Source organism: Diceros bicornis, chromosome 4 (assembly GCF_020826845.1).
Source record: "Diceros bicornis minor isolate mBicDic1 chromosome 4, mDicBic1.mat.cur, whole genome shotgun sequence".
NCBI lineage: Eukaryota > Metazoa > Chordata > Mammalia > Perissodactyla > Rhinocerotidae > Diceros > Diceros bicornis.
Window position 1 is genome coordinate 86,647,813 of NC_080743.1, and position 17,603 is coordinate 86,665,415.

The 17,603-nt window shown below is 34.1% G+C and overlaps 1 protein-coding gene across 5 annotated transcripts in view; it reads left to right on the forward strand.

Moving 5' to 3' along the window:
• The window catches only part of ACBD6 (acyl-CoA binding domain containing 6), a 191,253-nt gene that overhangs the window by 44,112 nt on the left and 129,538 nt on the right, over positions 1–17,603 (forward strand). The gene's annotated exons all lie outside the window — the stretch shown is intronic.

Below are 17,603 nucleotides of genomic sequence, written 5' to 3' on the forward strand. Positions count from 1 at the left end.
CATCACGATGAAGTAGAGTTAATTCTAGGAATGTAAGAGTGGTTTAACTTTTGAAAAGCAATGTAATTTGCCATATTAACAGGAAACAAGGAGAGAAAAATCATATGATCATTTTGACAGAGGGGAAAAAAAGATTTGACAAAATTCAATACCCGTTCATGATAAAAACTCTTAACATGTTAATAGAAGGAACTTTCTTAATCTGATAAAGAATATCTATAAAAGCCTATAGCAAACATCAAACTCAAATCATTTTAATATTTGCATATTTGTTAAATGTTTTCAGCCCACAAGTTTGCACATCTAATGAATTCATGTGTGTATTTTTTAAATTATTATTTTATTGAGGTTATATTGGCTTATAACATTGTGTAAATTTCAGGTACACATTATTATATTTCAGCTTCTGTATAGACTGCATTGTGTTAACCACCAAAAGTCTAGTTTCCATCCATCACCATACGTATGTGCCCCGTTACCCATCTTGCCCTCCTCCCACCCCTTTCCCCTCTGGTAACCACTAGTCAGTCCTCCTTATCTGTGTGTTTATCTTCCACATACGAGTAAAACCATGTGGTATTTGTCTTTCCCTGACTTATTTTGCTTGGCATAGTACCCTCAAGGTCCATCCATGTTGTCTCAAATGGCACGATTTTGGCTTTTTTATGGCTGAGTAGTATTCCATTGTGTGAATATATACCACATCTTCTTTATCCATTCATCCATTGATAGGCACTTGGATTGCTTCTAAGTCTTGGCTATTGTGAATAATGCTGCGATGAACATAGAGGTGCGTATACGTAAATATATATTTTAGAAGTAGCAATCACAAAGCAATAGGTGCTGCATTTCATGAGAGCTATCCATCCATAAGATAACATTGATTTTCACTTGTGAATTTCCTGATGTTATAAATTAATATTCTCCCTTGTACTTAAAATGAAAATATGAATTCATATAAGTTTGATTTAATTACTTGAATTTTGCTTATATCAAACATACTACTTTTGTTAGTGGGATCATAACCAAATTTTGAGCTGTGAATCAGGAAGTGTGATTTGCTCTTGGTCAATGATGTGTTGCTCCATTCTATATCCAAATGGCTTGTTTGTGCATCTAATTGATGGGATCTAGGTCATGAGCCTGCATATCCTAGCTGCAAGGGAGTCTGAAAAATGAGGTTTTTGAGGATTCTGCTTTCGAAAGCTGGGATACACAATATGGAAACTATTAAAAGGTTAAGAGAGTATTCAGAAGACTTTGGTAAGCCACAAATAACAGGTGTTCACTAAACTTCTCTTGCCTTATCAATCTCAATACCTCTCTTTCATGAAATCATCCATCCTATTAAGATAGTTGGTTGAATGCAGGCAAAGGTAATGGCAGAGAGAATAGAATGGAAATACACCTAGTTTAGCAATACTGATCTATTCATTTATGTATTCCCATTCATGCATCCCATCAAAAATCATTCATGGTTATTGGAATTCCAGGAAGATGGCAGAGACTGTAGCATAGTTTTTGAATATTCCCAACGGCTTCCTTAACAGAAGAACCAGGATAGTATAACCAAAAGCTCTTAGGCAATATCTGTATCAAAAGTAGTTGATCAGAGAAAATAGGGACAAACCATCAACAGCTACAAGATTTGTGTAGCATTGGCATGTCCGTAGGAGGAAGCAGTATGGAGTCTGACTGACCTGAGAATGGGAGAATCCTGAAATTGCCAACAGGTAAAGTTGAGAGGGATTTTTGTACACTTCAGTTTGTGTCTGAGTACAAGGGGTTCATGGTAGGGTTCTCTAGAGCTGTGTGGGCTCTAGAGCTTCCAAAATTAACCAGCCAAAGCTCCTTTCCAGTACAAAACCTCATACTGAGAGGAATCTGCTAGGAATTTAATCAAAATCAAGCAGGATAAGGATAATAAAGACAAGGAAAAAGATGAACCAGATAAAAGTGGGAGAGGGAGCAGAGCCAAGCAATCTTAAAAGTATCCCAGAGACCAGATTTTTAAATACTTCATGAAAACAACAGAAAAGAGAGATATAGACCCAAAAATCTATCCTGATGCACATTTCTATCTTAAGAATTCAATACCATCAATTTCATGTAAGGATGAGCAAGAGAGGATTGTGGTTGAATCCTGTACCAAGTTACTATAATTCAGGATTATATTTTTTTTCTTATAATATTCAGAAACTGTATCAATGGTGAAAATAATGAAAGTGTGCTAATATTTTTATGGGATTTGATAGGATTGCAATATTGTGTTCCAAAAGAGTAATACCATTTTACAAGGCTATTAACTTAGTATTAGTACCTGTTTCACTATATTTTACCAACTTGGATGATTTTGTTATCCTAGTGGAATTAATTTAAAATCCATTGCTCATCGTTGTTTTAATTTACATTTTTTAAATGATTAGGGATGTTGAACATTTTCCCAACTATTGATATAACATTGATATTTATGTGTACGTATGTGAATAAAACCCTAAACCTCTGTGTAACGTCAAATATCTAATTGTTGCCTGCTCATAACTATGGTCTTTTTATCCATTGGGTCTTAATATTTTTCTTACATATGAGATCATTTATAAATATTGCTTATAATGTTATAGAAATATTAGCCATTTGTTTTATTTGCTTAAAATATAATTCCCTCTTTTCTTATTTATTTTTACTACATTATTACAGAAATGCCACTTTAAGTATTTGAATCTGTTGGTTTTTTCCTTTTGTGATTTTCTTTGGTGCTTAAAATCTAAGAAAAGTTATAATTTTTGAATAGATACAATAAATACTATATTCAGAATAATTTTCCAAAGAACATTTAAATCTTGATCATTGTGACATTTCTAGAAAGTTAGTCATAATAACCTGATGGTAATTTTCCATGAGAGCCATTTTAAAATAGTGTTAAAATGAGTAAAAATACTTCACAAAGTGCCTTACGTGTTGTACATTGGAAGTTGGGCATCTCTACACGGATAATCTTTTGTACTTAGTTTTAAAGTACCCTAGAACCAAGACCACTGAAAATAGCTGGGAAAGTAAGAAGATAAATTAATATATTTATTTTTTTTTTAATTTTTTGTTTATTGCAGTAACACTGGTTTATAACATTGTATAAATTTCAGGTGTGCATCATTATACTTCTATTTCTGCATAGATTACATCATGTTCACCACCCGAATACTAATTACAACCCATCACCACACACATGTGCCGAATTATCCCTTTCGCCCTCCTCCCTCCCCCCTTCCCCTCTGGTAACCACCAGTCCAATCTCTGTCTCTATGTGTTTGTTTATTGTTATTATCTACTACTTAATGAAGGAAATCATACGGTATTTGACCTTCTTCCTCTGACTTATTTCACTTTGCATAATACCCTCAATGTCCATCCACGTTGTCACAAATGGCTGGATTTCATCATTTCTTATGGCTGAGTAGTATTCCATCGTGTATATATCCCACGTCTTCTTTATCCATTCGTCCCTTGATGGGCACTTAGGTTGCTTCCAAGTCTTGGCTATTGTGAATAACGCTGCAATGAACACAGGGCTGCATGCTTTACGCATTGGTGTTTTCAAGTTCTTTGGATAAATACCCAACAGTGGAATAGCTGGATCATATGGTAGTTCTATCCTTGATTTTTTGAGGAATCTCCATCCTGTTTTCCATAGTGGCTGTACCAGTTTGCACTCCCACCAGCAGTGTGTGTGAGTTCCCTTCTCTCCACATCCTCTCCAACACATGTTGTTTCCTGTCTTGTTAATTATAGCCATTCTGACGGGCGTGAGGTGATATCTCATTGTAGTTTTGATTTGCATTTCCCTGATAGTTAGTGATTTTGAACATCTTTTCATGTGTCTGTTGGCCATCTGTATATCTTCTTTGGAGAAATGTCTGTTCAGGTCTTTTGCCCATTTTTTAATTGGGTTGTTAGTTTTGTTGTTGTTGAGATGCATGAGTTCTTTATATATTTTGGAGATTAAGCCCTTATCAGATGTATGGTTTGCAAATATCTTCTCCCAATTGTTAGGTTGTCTTTTCGTTTCGTTGATGGTTTCCTTTGCTGTGCAGAAGCTTTTTAGTTTGATATAGTCCCATTTGTTTATTTTTTCTATTGTTTCTCTTGCCTGGTCAGACATGGTGCTTGAAAATATGTTGCTAAGACCGATGTCAAAGAGCGTACTGCCTGTGTTTTCTTCTAGAAGTTTCATAGTTTCAGATCTTACATTCAAGTCTTTAATCCATTTTGAGTTAATTTTTGTGTATGGTGTAAGGTAAGGGTCTACTTTCATTTTTTTGCATGTAGCTATCCAGTTTTCCCACACCATTTGTTGAAGAGACTTTCTTTTCCCCATTGTATGTTCTTGGCTCCTTTGTCAAAGATTAGCTGTCCATAGATGTGTGGGTTTATTTCTGGGCTTTCGATTCTATTCCATTGATCTGTGTGTCTGTTTTTCTGCCAGTACCATGCTGTTTTGGTTACTATAGCTTTGTAGTATATTTTGAAATCAGGGAGTGTGATACCTCCAGCTTTGTTCTTTTTTCTCAGGATTCCTTTGGCTATTCGGGGTCTTTTGTTGTTCCATATAAATTTTAGGATTCTTTGTTCTATTTCTGTGAAAAATGTTGTTGGAACTTGGATAGGGATTGCATTGAGTCTATAAATTGCTTTAGGAAGTATGGACATCTTAATTATGTTAATTCTTCCAATCCAAGAGCACGGAATATCTTTCCATTTCTTTGTGTCTTCTTCAATTTCTTTCAGCAATGTTTTATAGTTTTCTGTGTACAGCTCTTTCACCTCTTTGGTTAAGTTTATTCCTAGGTATTTTATTCTTTTTGTTGCAATAGTAAATGGGATGGTATTCTTAATTTCTCTTTTTGCTACTTCGTTGTTAGTGTATAGAAATGCAACTGATTTTTGTATGTTGATTTTGTATCCTGCAACTTTACCATATTCGTTTATTACTTCTAAAAGTTTTCTGGGGGATACTTTAAGGTTTTCTATATATAAAATCATGTCATCTGCAAATAGTGGCAGTTTCACTTCTTCCTTTCCAATTTGAATCCCTTTTATTTCTTTCTCTTGCCTGATTGCTCTGGCTAGGACTAACAGTACTATGTTAAATAGGAGTGGTGAGAGTGGGCATCCTTGTCTGGTTCCTGTTCTTAGAGGGATAGCTTTCAGTTTTTCACCATTGAGGATGATATTAGCTGTGGGTTTGTCATATATGGCCTTTATTATGTTGAGGTACTTTCCTTCTATACCCATTTTATTCAGAGTTTTTATCGTAAATGGATGCTGTATCTTGTCGAATGCTTTCTCTGCATCTATTGCGATGATCGTGTGATTTTTATTCTTCATTTTATTAATGTGGTGTATTACATTGATTGATTTGCAAATGTTAAACCATCCCTGCATACCTGGAATAAATCCCACTTGATCATGGTGTATAATCTTTTTAACGTATTGTTGTATGCGATTTGCTAGTATTTTGTTGAGGATTTTTGCATTGATGTTCATCGGTGATATTGGCCTGTAATTTTCTTTTTTTGTGTTGTCCTTGTCTGGTTTTGGTATCAGGGTAATGTCGGCTTCGTAGAATGAGTTAGGGAGCTTCCCCCCCTCCTCAATTTTTTGGAAGAGTTTGAGAAGGATAGGTATTAAGTCTTCTTTGAATGTTTGGTAGAATTCACCAGGGAAGCCGTCTGGTCCTGGACTTTTATTTTTGGGGAGGTTTTTGATTACTGTTTCGATCTCCTTCCTGGTGATTGGTCTATTCAAATTCTCTACTTCTTCTTGATCCAGTTTTGGAAGGTTGTGTGATTCTAAGAATTTATCCATTTCTTCCAGATTGTCGAATTGGTTGATGTATAGCTTTTCATAGTGTTCTCTTATAATCTTTTGTATTTCTGAGGTGTCTGTTGTAATTTCTCCTCTTTCATTTCTGATTTTACTTATTTGTGCCTTCTCTTTTTTTTTCTTGGTGAGTCTAGCTAAAGGTTTGTCGATTTTGTTTATCTTTTCAAAGAACCAGCTCTTGATTTTATTAATTTTTTCTATTGTTTTTTTGGTCTCTATTTCATTTATTTCTGCTCTGATTTTTATGATTTCCCTTCTTCTACTGATTTTGGGCTTTGTTTGTTCTTCTTTTCCAGTTCCTTTAGTTGCATTGTTAGAGTGTTTATTTGAGATTTTTCTTGTTTGTTGAGAAATATATTTATTCTTAAATTCCATTATAGAGTGGCAACAGAGCAATTTACCATTTTTAGTATTATTTTGTTGTACAGAGTGATGAAATTTACTTGGTGGATTATAAGGGTTCTATAAGAGTTCTGTTGACCATATTAATTGTCTGAAAAAATTCTCTCTCATATGTTTCAGTGATGCAGATTAAAGTATTTGCTTAAAAAAAAAAGTGTGTTTTTCAGTTTTTTCATCTTTTAAAAACCTGCATCCCTTTTTTAGCTAGTGTATGTAGTATATATAAAGAATATTAGGAAATGCTTAAATTTGGAGGTTTGAATAAAATATCTACTTCCCTATAATATTTCTGCTTTCCTTTTCTCTAAAAATCATTTTCAAATAGTAAATTAAGCATTTATGCAATATTTCTAGATAATTGATGTCTTTATTAAATGTCCATTGTTGTTAAGGTTTTAGGAGATGATTTTTTTTTTTAACTATGCTGTATATTTGTAATTTTAAGAGAAAGGAAGGCTAAAAACATAGATTTATGGAGTTTACTTTTCTTGAGAATTTTATAAGTGTTACTGTTTAAATAGCAACCAACAGTTTTTCGTGGTAAAGTTTTTTTTTTTAATACTCTTAATGACAGATAATAGGTGAGATTAATATTCTTACTTTTGTATGTGGAAATGAATAACTATTCATGTTTCAGGAAAAAAACTACAATGAATATTTTTAAAGGGTTATTTAAAAAGGGTTCTTTTTTAAAGGCTTAGTACTATAGTATAAGACTTAATTGATTAAATTGTGTAAATGCACCTCAAAAAAGTTACATATTTTAATTTTAAAATTTCCTTTTGAACTAATGAAATACTTCACTTAAAACTTGTAAAAAGTGTACACTCAAGAAATAGAACAAAATTCTAATTCAGAATATTGTAAATATGGAATAACGGTTTCTAAAGTAGCTTGCAGTGGTAACATAGTTTAATAGGAAAAGCATAAGCTTTAGATATCAGAAGATCTTGGTTTGAATCTCAATTCTGCCACTGATTGTGTGGCATTGGTACTTCACCTCTCTTATCTTCAGTTTTCTAATCTATAAAATGGAGACGTAGTTCATCAAATATAAGGCAGATACTATTCAGTTTTTAACATTTTAAAAATTCTAAATGTGTCTTAAAATTGATGGTGTATTGCATTTAATTGTCTGTGTTTTTTATTTCCTAGCATTACAGAAAATAATGGTACTTCTTATAATTGATGATGTCTTAGATTAAATGAAATACAGTAAAAATACCAACTTTATAGAATTGTTTTGAAGTTGGAATTGGATAATATATGTGAAGTGCAAAGCACATGAAAGATGCTTCTTAAGTCCTAGTTTCCTTTCCTTTTATCTTAATGACCAAATTATGTTAGGGTTTTTGTTTCTTTGATTGATCTGTTTTGGGGTTTGTTGTTTTATCTGGAGAATTAGAAGTTTAAAGCTATTAGATTAAGACTCATGGGCCAATATTGTAAGTCCCCACATAAAAACATCTTGTATCTGTATTGCTGAGACACTTTTGCTTTGGAGAAATGGCCACATTTTGGCTAATAATTATTATTATTCTATCAGCGAACACATGGTGTCCACTTTGTGTTGGGCACTGTTCTGTTTTACATATATGTTTTAAATCCTTAAAACACTCATATGAGATAGGTACTATTATTCCTATTTTTACAAATAAGGAAACTGAGGCAGAGATGTTAATTTACCCAAAGTCATACAGCTAGACCTATAAACGAATTAAGCAAACAAACCAATAAAACAGAAGCCAAAAAAGGTAGTACATGGGAACAAGAAACTCCCTGCTTGCATACATTAGCCCGATAATCTTTGGAATAGTTATTTTTCAGATGGAAAAGAAAGTTTCACAAGGTTTTAAATCTTGACCCTGCAACTGACTAAGGTGGAATCTGAATCAGGTGATAAAGATTCAGCCAACAACTTATCCTTTCCCCTTTGAGTGAAGGAGCACTTCAGCGTCTCAAGTAATACAGTCTGAGGCAATATAAGAATTGGCAAATTTTGTCCTAGTGGCTGCCAAATTGGAGTCTCTTTCTTTAACTGCTGATGCAGCATAAAAATAACTTAATGGATTTTGAGTAGGGAGAAATGGAATAAACTTCTTAAGCCTCTATGGAAACATTTCATTGGAGTGGAAATCAAGAGGGTAAAGTAGCCAAAGTTTACCCCTTCTTGTAGATGAAGTGGTTGGAGAGGAAAACTAATGCATCCTTGGCAGCTTTATTCTGAGTTCAATCTGATAATGGCAGATTATTTTTAAAATATTATTTCTGCTTAAGGTATAATCTCCCCCCACCCCCCCAAAAAAAGTTGTCACCAGCATTCTGGCATGCTTTGTGCAGTTGCTTCTGAAAGAGGAATTAATCCCAGGAAGAAGAAATATATTTAGAATACACTATAATCAAATTATAGAGTCAGTTTTTTCCCTAAAGATTTTAATTAAAACTGTATTATGTATAATAATACATATGTTCACATATCATCATATGATAGATGAACCAGTGATTTTCAGAGATTGCGCTAAGAGTAGTGTAAAACTAGGAGAAACAAGGAACAAACCAAATTAGCCCTACAGTTGCCTCAGCTAATTGCCTGAAAGCCATTTCCAGGCTATGGTGCAGCCAAAAGAGCCTGGCTGTCTCACTCATTTGAGCTAGAAAATGCAGGCCTGAATGCTAGAGAGGATGTTCCTGCATAGAGAGAGTTCCAGAGATCTGCAGAGGGGTCCCTTTGGCTGAATACTAATCTGTGTGTGTGTGAGAGGAAACTAACAGGCTAGGGGAAAGAAATATAAGAAAGCAGTAGGCCAGACAATTCCTGGAGCTGACGTAGGACTGAGAATATTTTGTTTCCTACTAGTCAGAGTGGAAAGAAAGTGTAATATATGGGGCATATGGTAGAGGCCTCAGAAGGATTTCACTTCAGTAGTGGAGCTAAATTAAGCTCTAGATTAAAGGCTGCGCTGCCCCTGCCTTAACAAAGCTTAAAAGTGAGCCTTGAAAGGATCAAATTGATTCCGTTTAAAACTGAATTCATGCCAAAACGAAGTCTAACATAATTTAAAGGAACACAACAAAATCCAGTAAACAAGTGTGTAAAATTTACAATGCCTGGCTTACAGTAAAAGTCTTTCAAGCATGCAAAAATAGCAGGAAAATATGATCTGTAACCAGGAGAAAAACCTGTCAATGAAAGCAGATGCAGAAATGATAGAGATGAAAACAGCTATTCTATATATTCAAGAAAGTAGAGGAAAACGTGAACATAATGAGAGAGAAATGGAAGATACAAAAACCCAAATGGAACTTCTAGGGATGGAAGAAAATAATATCTGAAATGGAAAATACATTGGATAGGATTAGTAACAGATTAGACATTGCATAAGAAAAGATCCATGGACTTGAAGATGTAGCAAGTGAAACTAATAAAAATGAAGCACAGAGCATAAAAAGACTGAACAAAAAATGAATGGAGCCCCAGTGAGCTATGGGAAAATATCAAACAATATAGCATATATATAAATGGAGTCTCAGAAAGACGAGAAAACGCAAGAGAAGAGAAGACGGAAAAGAAATTAATAAATGATAGTTGAAATTTTAAACATTTGATGAAAACTGTAAGCCCAGTTTTTCAGCTTTTGCACCATTGACGTTTCAGGCTGGGTAATTCTTTGTTGTGGAGGGCTGTCCTGTGCCTTGTAGGATGTTTAGCAGTGACTCTGGTGTCTAATCACTAGATGCCAATAGGACCACTCACTTGTGACAACCAAAAATTGCCCCAGACGTTGCCAGATATCCTTTGGGGAGGATGGGGGCCAGAAAAATCTCCCTTGTTCAGAGTCACTGCCATAAACCAAGAAGAAACTCAATGAACCCCAAGCAGAAGAAATGTAAAGAAAACCGTATCAAGACACATCATAATCAAATTGTTGAAAACCAGTGAGAAAAAGAAAATCTTAAAAGCATTCAGACAAAGCATGATGCAGAGGGACAACGGTGAGAACTACAGCAGACTTCCTTTCAGAAGTCTGAAGTTAATAGGGGCAACATCAAAAGGAAAAAACTATCAACTTATAATTCTAACCAATAAAATAGCTTTCAAAAATGAAGTTGAAATTTACTTACCATGATAAGGGACGTTTATGAAAAACCACAGGTAACATTACACTCAATGGTGAGACAGAAAGCTTTTCCCTTAAGATCAGGAATAAGACATGGATGCTTGCTTTTACCACTGGTATTCACCATTGTAGTATAAATTCTAGCCAGAACAGTTAGATAAGAAAAAGAAATAAATAGCATTCAAATCAGAAAGAAAGAAGTAAAACTATCTCTGTTGACAGATAACATGATCCTATATATAGAAAATCCAAAGAATAGACAAAAAACCTACTAGAGTTAATAAACAAGTTCAGCAAAGTTGCAAAATATAAGAGCAACATACAAAAAATCAGTTGTGTTTCTATACACCAGCAGTGAACACCTCAAAATGGAAACCAAGACAACAATTCCATTAGCATTCAAAAGAATAAAATACCTGAGAATAATTTTAACCAAGGAGGTGAAGATTTTACACTGAAAACTTTAAATGATTGCTGAAACAAATTAAATACCTAAATAAATGGCAAGACATGCCATGTTCATAGATTCAAGATTTTATATTGTTAAGATGGCATTACTACCCAAAGTGACCAACGGCCATTTTTACAGAAATGAAAAAGCCAGTCTTCAAATTCATATGGAATTGCAAAGAGCTCCAAATAGTCAAAACAATATTTAAAAAAGAACAAAATTGGAGGATACACATTTGGAATTTCAAACCTTATTATAAAGCATGAGTAATTAAAACTGTGATACTGGCATAAGGATAGATATATAGACCAATAGAATAGAATTGGGTCTAGAAATAAATCCTCACATTTATGGTCAACTGATTTTTGATAAGGGTGCCAAGACCATTCAATGGGGAAAGAATAGTGTCTTAAACGAATGGAGGGACAACTGGATATACACATGCGAAAGAGTGAAGGTGCATTTCTTTCTCACACTATATATAAAAATTAACTCAGAGGGGATCAGTGACCCAAATAATATGAGTTAAAACGATAAAACTCGTTGAAGTAAACACAGGGACATATCTTAATGATTTTGAATTTGGCCATGGATTCTTAGATATAACAGCAAAAATGCAAGCAGCCAAAGAAAAGATAGATAAATAGGACTTCATCAATATTAAAAACTTCTCTGCTTCAAAAACACTATCAAGAAAGTGAAAAAACATCCTACAGAATAGAAAAAATATTTTCAAATCATATATCTGATAAAGATCTAGTATCCAGGATATATAAATAACTTTTACAACTTAAGTACAAAAGATAACAACTAATAAATGGGCAAGGGACTTCAATAGGCATTTCTCTGAATATCCCACAATCACATGAAATACACAGTCACATGAAATATTAGTTATTAGGGAAATGCAAATCAAAACCACAATGAGGTACTACTTTACCTACACTAAGATGACCATAATAAAAAAAGACAAATAATAACAAGTGTTGGCAAGGTTGTGGAGAAGTTAGAACCATCTTACATTGCTAGTGGGAATGTAAAATGATGTAGCTGCTGTGGAAAATAGTTTGGTGGTTTCTCAAAAAGTTAAACATAGAATTACCCTATGACCCAGCAATTCCACTCCTATGTATATACCCAAAAGAATTGAAAACAGGTACACAAATATCTATAGACAGATGTTCATAGCAGCGTAATAGCCAAAAGATAAAAAATTCACATGTCCATCATTGGATGAATGGAGAAACAAAATAGAGTAAATAAATACAATAGAATATTACTCAACCATAAAAAGGAATAAAGTACTGATACATGCTATAATGTAGATGAACCTCAAAAACATGCTACGTGAAAGAAGCCAGACACAAAAGGTCACATATTGTATGATTACATTTATATGAAATCTCCAGAATGGGTGAATCCATTGAGACAGAAAGCAGATTGATAGTTGCCATGGTTTGAGGGAGAAGGGACTAGGGAGCGACTGCTTAATGGGTTCAAGGTTTTCTTTGGGGGTGATGAAAATGTTTTGAATATCTGTGTTATTCAATGTATAGAATACCTATGATATTCTAGAAAAAAAACTATGGAGACAGTAAATCAACATTTGCCAGAGCTTCAGAGGGAGGGAGGGATAAATAGGTGAAGCACAAGATTTTTAGAGCAGTGAGACTATTCTAAATGATATTGTAACGGTGGATAGATGTCATTATACGTTTGTCAAAACCTTCTATACAACACCAAGAGTGAATCCTAATGTAAACTGTGGACTTAATTAATAACAATGTATTAATATTGGCTCATCAATTGTAACAAATGTACAACACTAATATGCAAGATGTTAATAATATGGGAAGATTGGAGGGAAGAGGGTATATGGGAACTTTCTGTACTTTCCACTCATTTTTCTGTAAACCTAAAACTACTCTGATAAATAAAGTCTGTTAATTAAGTAAAAAAGAAAAAGAACTGTGCTCATCCCTTTCCAACATACCATGTAAGTTATAATTACTAGTATGTATTTTCATAGCAGATAATTGCCACTCAGACCACAGGTATCTCTTCTAATTTGCCTGTTGCACATTAAGAGCTTCAGTGAGTGACACAAATAGAAACTATGATTGTCTCATGAACAACCTTGTGTTCTTGCCTCTAGTCTTGCTCCCTAAAATATATTAATTACCCTCTGGCAAAGAACATGAACACATATGTTCTCTAATAGTCTAAGCATACTCTCACCACAGGGCCTTTGCACTGGCTGTTTCCTATATCTGGAACAATTTCTCACAGATACCTGGAACACTCACTTCTTTTGTTTTTTTGTTTTTTGGTGAGGAAGATTGTTGCTGAGTTAACATCTGTTGCCAATCTTCCTCTTTTTGCTTGAGGAAGATTGTCCCTGAACTAACATCTGTACTAGTCTTCCTCTATTTGGTATGTGGGACACTGCCACAGCATGGCTTGGTGAGCCGTTCACGGGTTCTGAACCCGTGAACCCCGGGGCCACCAAAGTGGAATCCGTGAGCGTAACCATTACGCCACCAGGCCAGCCCCGGGAACACTCACTTCTTTACTTCTTTTATGTGTTTATTCAAATGACCTTCTCAGTGAGGCTCTCCCTGACCACCTTGTTGAAAGTTACAACACTCTCCCTACACTTACTTTTTTTCCGTAGCATTGATCATTTTTTAATGTTAGAAGAATTGTTTTCTGTCTCCCTCAGACATGACATGATTTTGTTGTGTTAATTTTGTATCCTGGGAACTTTACTGGACTTTATTCTAACAGTTTTGTGTGTGTGTATCTTTAGGGTTTTCTACGTATAAGATCATGTTGTCTATGCACAGAGATATTTTTACTTCTTCCTTCCCAATTTGGATATCTTTTATTTCTTTTTCTTGCCTAATTGTTTTGGCTGGGACTTGCAATACTGTGTTGAATAAAAGTGTTGAGTGGGCATTTTTGCCTTGTTCCAGATCTTAGAGGAAAAGCTTTCAGTTTTTCACCATTGAGTATGATGTTAGCTGTGGGATTTTCATTTTTGGCATTTATTATGTTGAAGTAGTTTCCTTCTGTTCCTAGTTTTTTGAGTGTTTTTATTATGACAGGGTGTTGAATTTTGTCAGATACTTTCTCTGTATCAATTGAGATGATCATGTAGTTTTTGTTCTTCATTTTGTTAATGTGGTGTATTACGTTGATTGATTTTCATATTTTGAATCATACCATCCTTATGTTCACAGGCATAAATCCCACTTGGTCATGGTGTATAATCCTTTTAATGTGCTGTTGAATTCAGTTTGCTAGTGTTTAGTTGAGGATTTTTGTATCAATATTCCTCAGTATTGCTCTGTAGTTCTTTCTAGTTTCTTTGTCTGGCTTAGGTATCAGGGTAATGCTGGCCTCATAAAATGAGGTTGGAAGAGCTCTCTCCTCTTCAGTTTTTTGGAAGAGTTTGAGAAGGATTGTTGTTAATTCTTCTTTAAATGTTTGGTAAAATTCTCCAGTGCAGTCGTCTGGTCCTGGGCTTTTCTTTGTTGGGAAATTTTTGATTTCTGATTCAGTCTCCTTACTGATTATAAGTCCGTTCAGATTTTTTATTTATTCATAATTTAGTCATGGTAGGTTATATGTTTCTAGGAATTTATCCATTTCTTCTAGGTTATCCAATTTGTTGACAATTAATTGTTCATAGTAGTCTCTTATAATCCTTTTTATTTCTATGGCATCAGTTGTAAAGTCTCCTCTTTCATTTCTGATTTCAGTTGAATTTACTCTCTTAGTTAATCTAGAATAGTTTATTTCTTTCTGTTACTGAGTAATATTCTTTGTATAGATGTATCACAGTTTATTCACCTATCAAAGGACATCTTGGTTGCTTCTAGGTTTTGTCAGTTATGAAAAAACTTCTGTAAACATTCATGTTTTGTGGACATAAGCTTTCAACTCCTTTGGGTAAATACCCAGGATCATGATTGCTGGATTATATGGTAAGAGTGTGTTTAGTTTGGTAAGAACTGCCAAACTGTCTTCCAAAGTGGCTGTTCCATTTTGCATTCCCTCCAGCAATGAATGAGAGTTCTCGGTGGCTCTGCTTTTTCGCCACCATTTGGTGTTGTCAGTGTTTTGGATTTTAGCCATTCTAAGAGGTGTGAGGTGATATCTCATGGTGGTTTTGATTTGCATTTCCTTGTGATTAGTGATGTTGAGCATCTTTTCATGTACCTTTTGGCCACCTGTGTGTCTTCTTTGAAAAATGTCTATTCAGATCCTCTGCACATTTTTTAATTGGATTTTTTTTCTGTTAATTGTATGAATTCTTTATATATTTTGGATATTAATCTCTTATCAGACACATGATTTGCAAGTATTTTCTCTCATTTGATAGGTTGCCTTTTCATTTTGTTGATGGTTTCCATTGCTATGCAGGAGCCTTTTAGTTTGAGGTGGTCTCTCTTATTTTTGCTTTTGTTGCCTTGGCTTTTGGTGTCAAATCCAAAAACTCATCACCAAGACCAATGTCAAGGAACTTATGTCTGTTTTCTTTTAGAAGTTTTATGTTTTCAGGTCTTATGTTCAAGTCTTTAATCCATTTTGAGTTAGTTTTTTTGTATGGCATAAGATAGTGGTCCAGTTTATTCTTTTCCTTGTTGCTGTCCAGTTTTCCCAGCACTATTTATTGAAGAGACTGTCCTTTCTCCATTGTATATTCTTGGCTCCTTTGTCAAAAATTAATTAACCATATATGTGTGGGTTTATTACTGGGCTCTCTATTTTGTTCCATTGATCTGTGTGTCTGTGTTTGTGCCAATATCATACTGTTTGGGTTACTATAACTTTGTAGTATAGTTTGAAAATCAGGAAGTGTGATGCCTCTAGCTTTGTTCTTTCTTAAGATTGCTTTGGCTACTCAGGGTTTTTTTGTGGTTCCATACAAATTTTAGGATTGTTTGTTCTATTTCTATGAAAAATGCACTTGGAATTTTGATAGGGATTGCATTGAATCTATAGAGTGCTTTGAGTAGTGTAGACATTTTAAGAATATTCTTCCAATCCGTGAGCACAGAATATTTTTCCATTTATTTGTGTCTTCTTCAATTTCTTTCATCAGTGTCATAGTTTTCATTGTACAGGTCTTTCACCTTCTTGGTTAAATTCATACCTAGGTATTTTATTCTTTTTGATTCAATTGTAAATGGGATTGTTGTCTCAATTTCTCTTTCTAATGGTTTGTTGTTAGTCTAATGCAGCAGACTTTTATGTATTATTTTGTGTCTTGCAACTTTACTGAATTTGTTAATTAGTCCTAACAGTTTTTGGTAGAGTCTTTAGGGTTTTCTTTATATAGTATCATGTCATCTTCAAATAGCGACAGTTTTACTTCTTCCTTTCCAGTTTGGATGCCTTTTATTTCTTTTTCTTGCTTAATTGCTCTGGCTAGGGCTTCCAAGACTATGTTGAATAAAAGTGGCGAGAGTGAGCATCTTTGTCTTGTTCCTGATCTTAGAGATAAAACTTTCAGCTTTTCACCATTGAGTATGATGTTAGCTGTAGGCTTATCATACATTGCCTGGTACTATGTTGAGGTATGTTCCATCTTTATCCACTTTGTTGAGAGTTCATCAGGAATGGATGTTGAATTTTGTCAAATGCTTTTTCTGCATCTATTGAGATGATCATATGATTTTTATCCTCCATTTTATTAATGTGGTGTATCACATTGATTGATTTGCAGATGTTGAACCATTCTTGCATCCTTGGAATAAATTCCACTTGATCATGCCATATGATCCTTTTAATGTTTTATTGAATTCAGTTTGCTGATATTTTGTTGAGGATTGTTGTATCTATGCTCATTAGAGATATTGGCCTGTAATTATCTATCTGTTTTTTTATTGTTGAGTTTTAAGAGTTTTTAAAAATATATTTTGCATACCAATCCTTTATCAGATATGTATTTTACAAAGATTTTCTCCCAGTTTTTGGTTTTTCATTTCATTCTCTTAACAGTATCTTTCACAGAGCAGACATTTTTAATTTTAATAAAGACAGACTTATCAATTTTTCTTTCATGGATCATGCTTTTGATGTTGTATCTAAAAAGTCATTGCCAAACTCAAGGTTACCTGGATTTTCTCTATGTTATCTTCCTGGAGTTAGTTCTTTTTCAGGAAGCTGTGCTCGACACTCCATACCTGATTCTATCTCTTTCTTTTTCCTTTGGTATCCAGTTTTCTCATTTCCAATTTTATTCATTTAGCAAGCTTCTCTTGAGCACCAAGTATGTTTCAACTTTATCATTCTAATGAAATATTTATTTAAAATATAATTGGATTAAATAAAATAAATTCTCCATTTGGATTGTGCTTTTTTAGTATAAAGAAAAGCATTCTGTATCTCCCAGATTCTTTGCATTTCTTCTCTAAGAATGGTCCTCAGAGAATAGAGGGATCTGGCATTTACTTAGTACTTCTTATTTGCCAGCATCAGACTAGTGTACTTTATAAACTTTGTCATTTAATCATGACAGTTTTTGTTTATGATATTGTATCTTTGTTTCTGTCATAAATTGATAACTGACTTGATTCATCTAAAAAATTTTCACCATTTCTTGAAACTTTAGTTCTCCCAGTGGTGTTAGGAACTGATAGAATGTGCTGTCTCCAGATCTTTTTCCTCAACCCAGTGGTTCACAGACCAAAAGAAAAAGCACAACAACAACAACAACAAAACAAAATCCCTTCTTTAAAGTA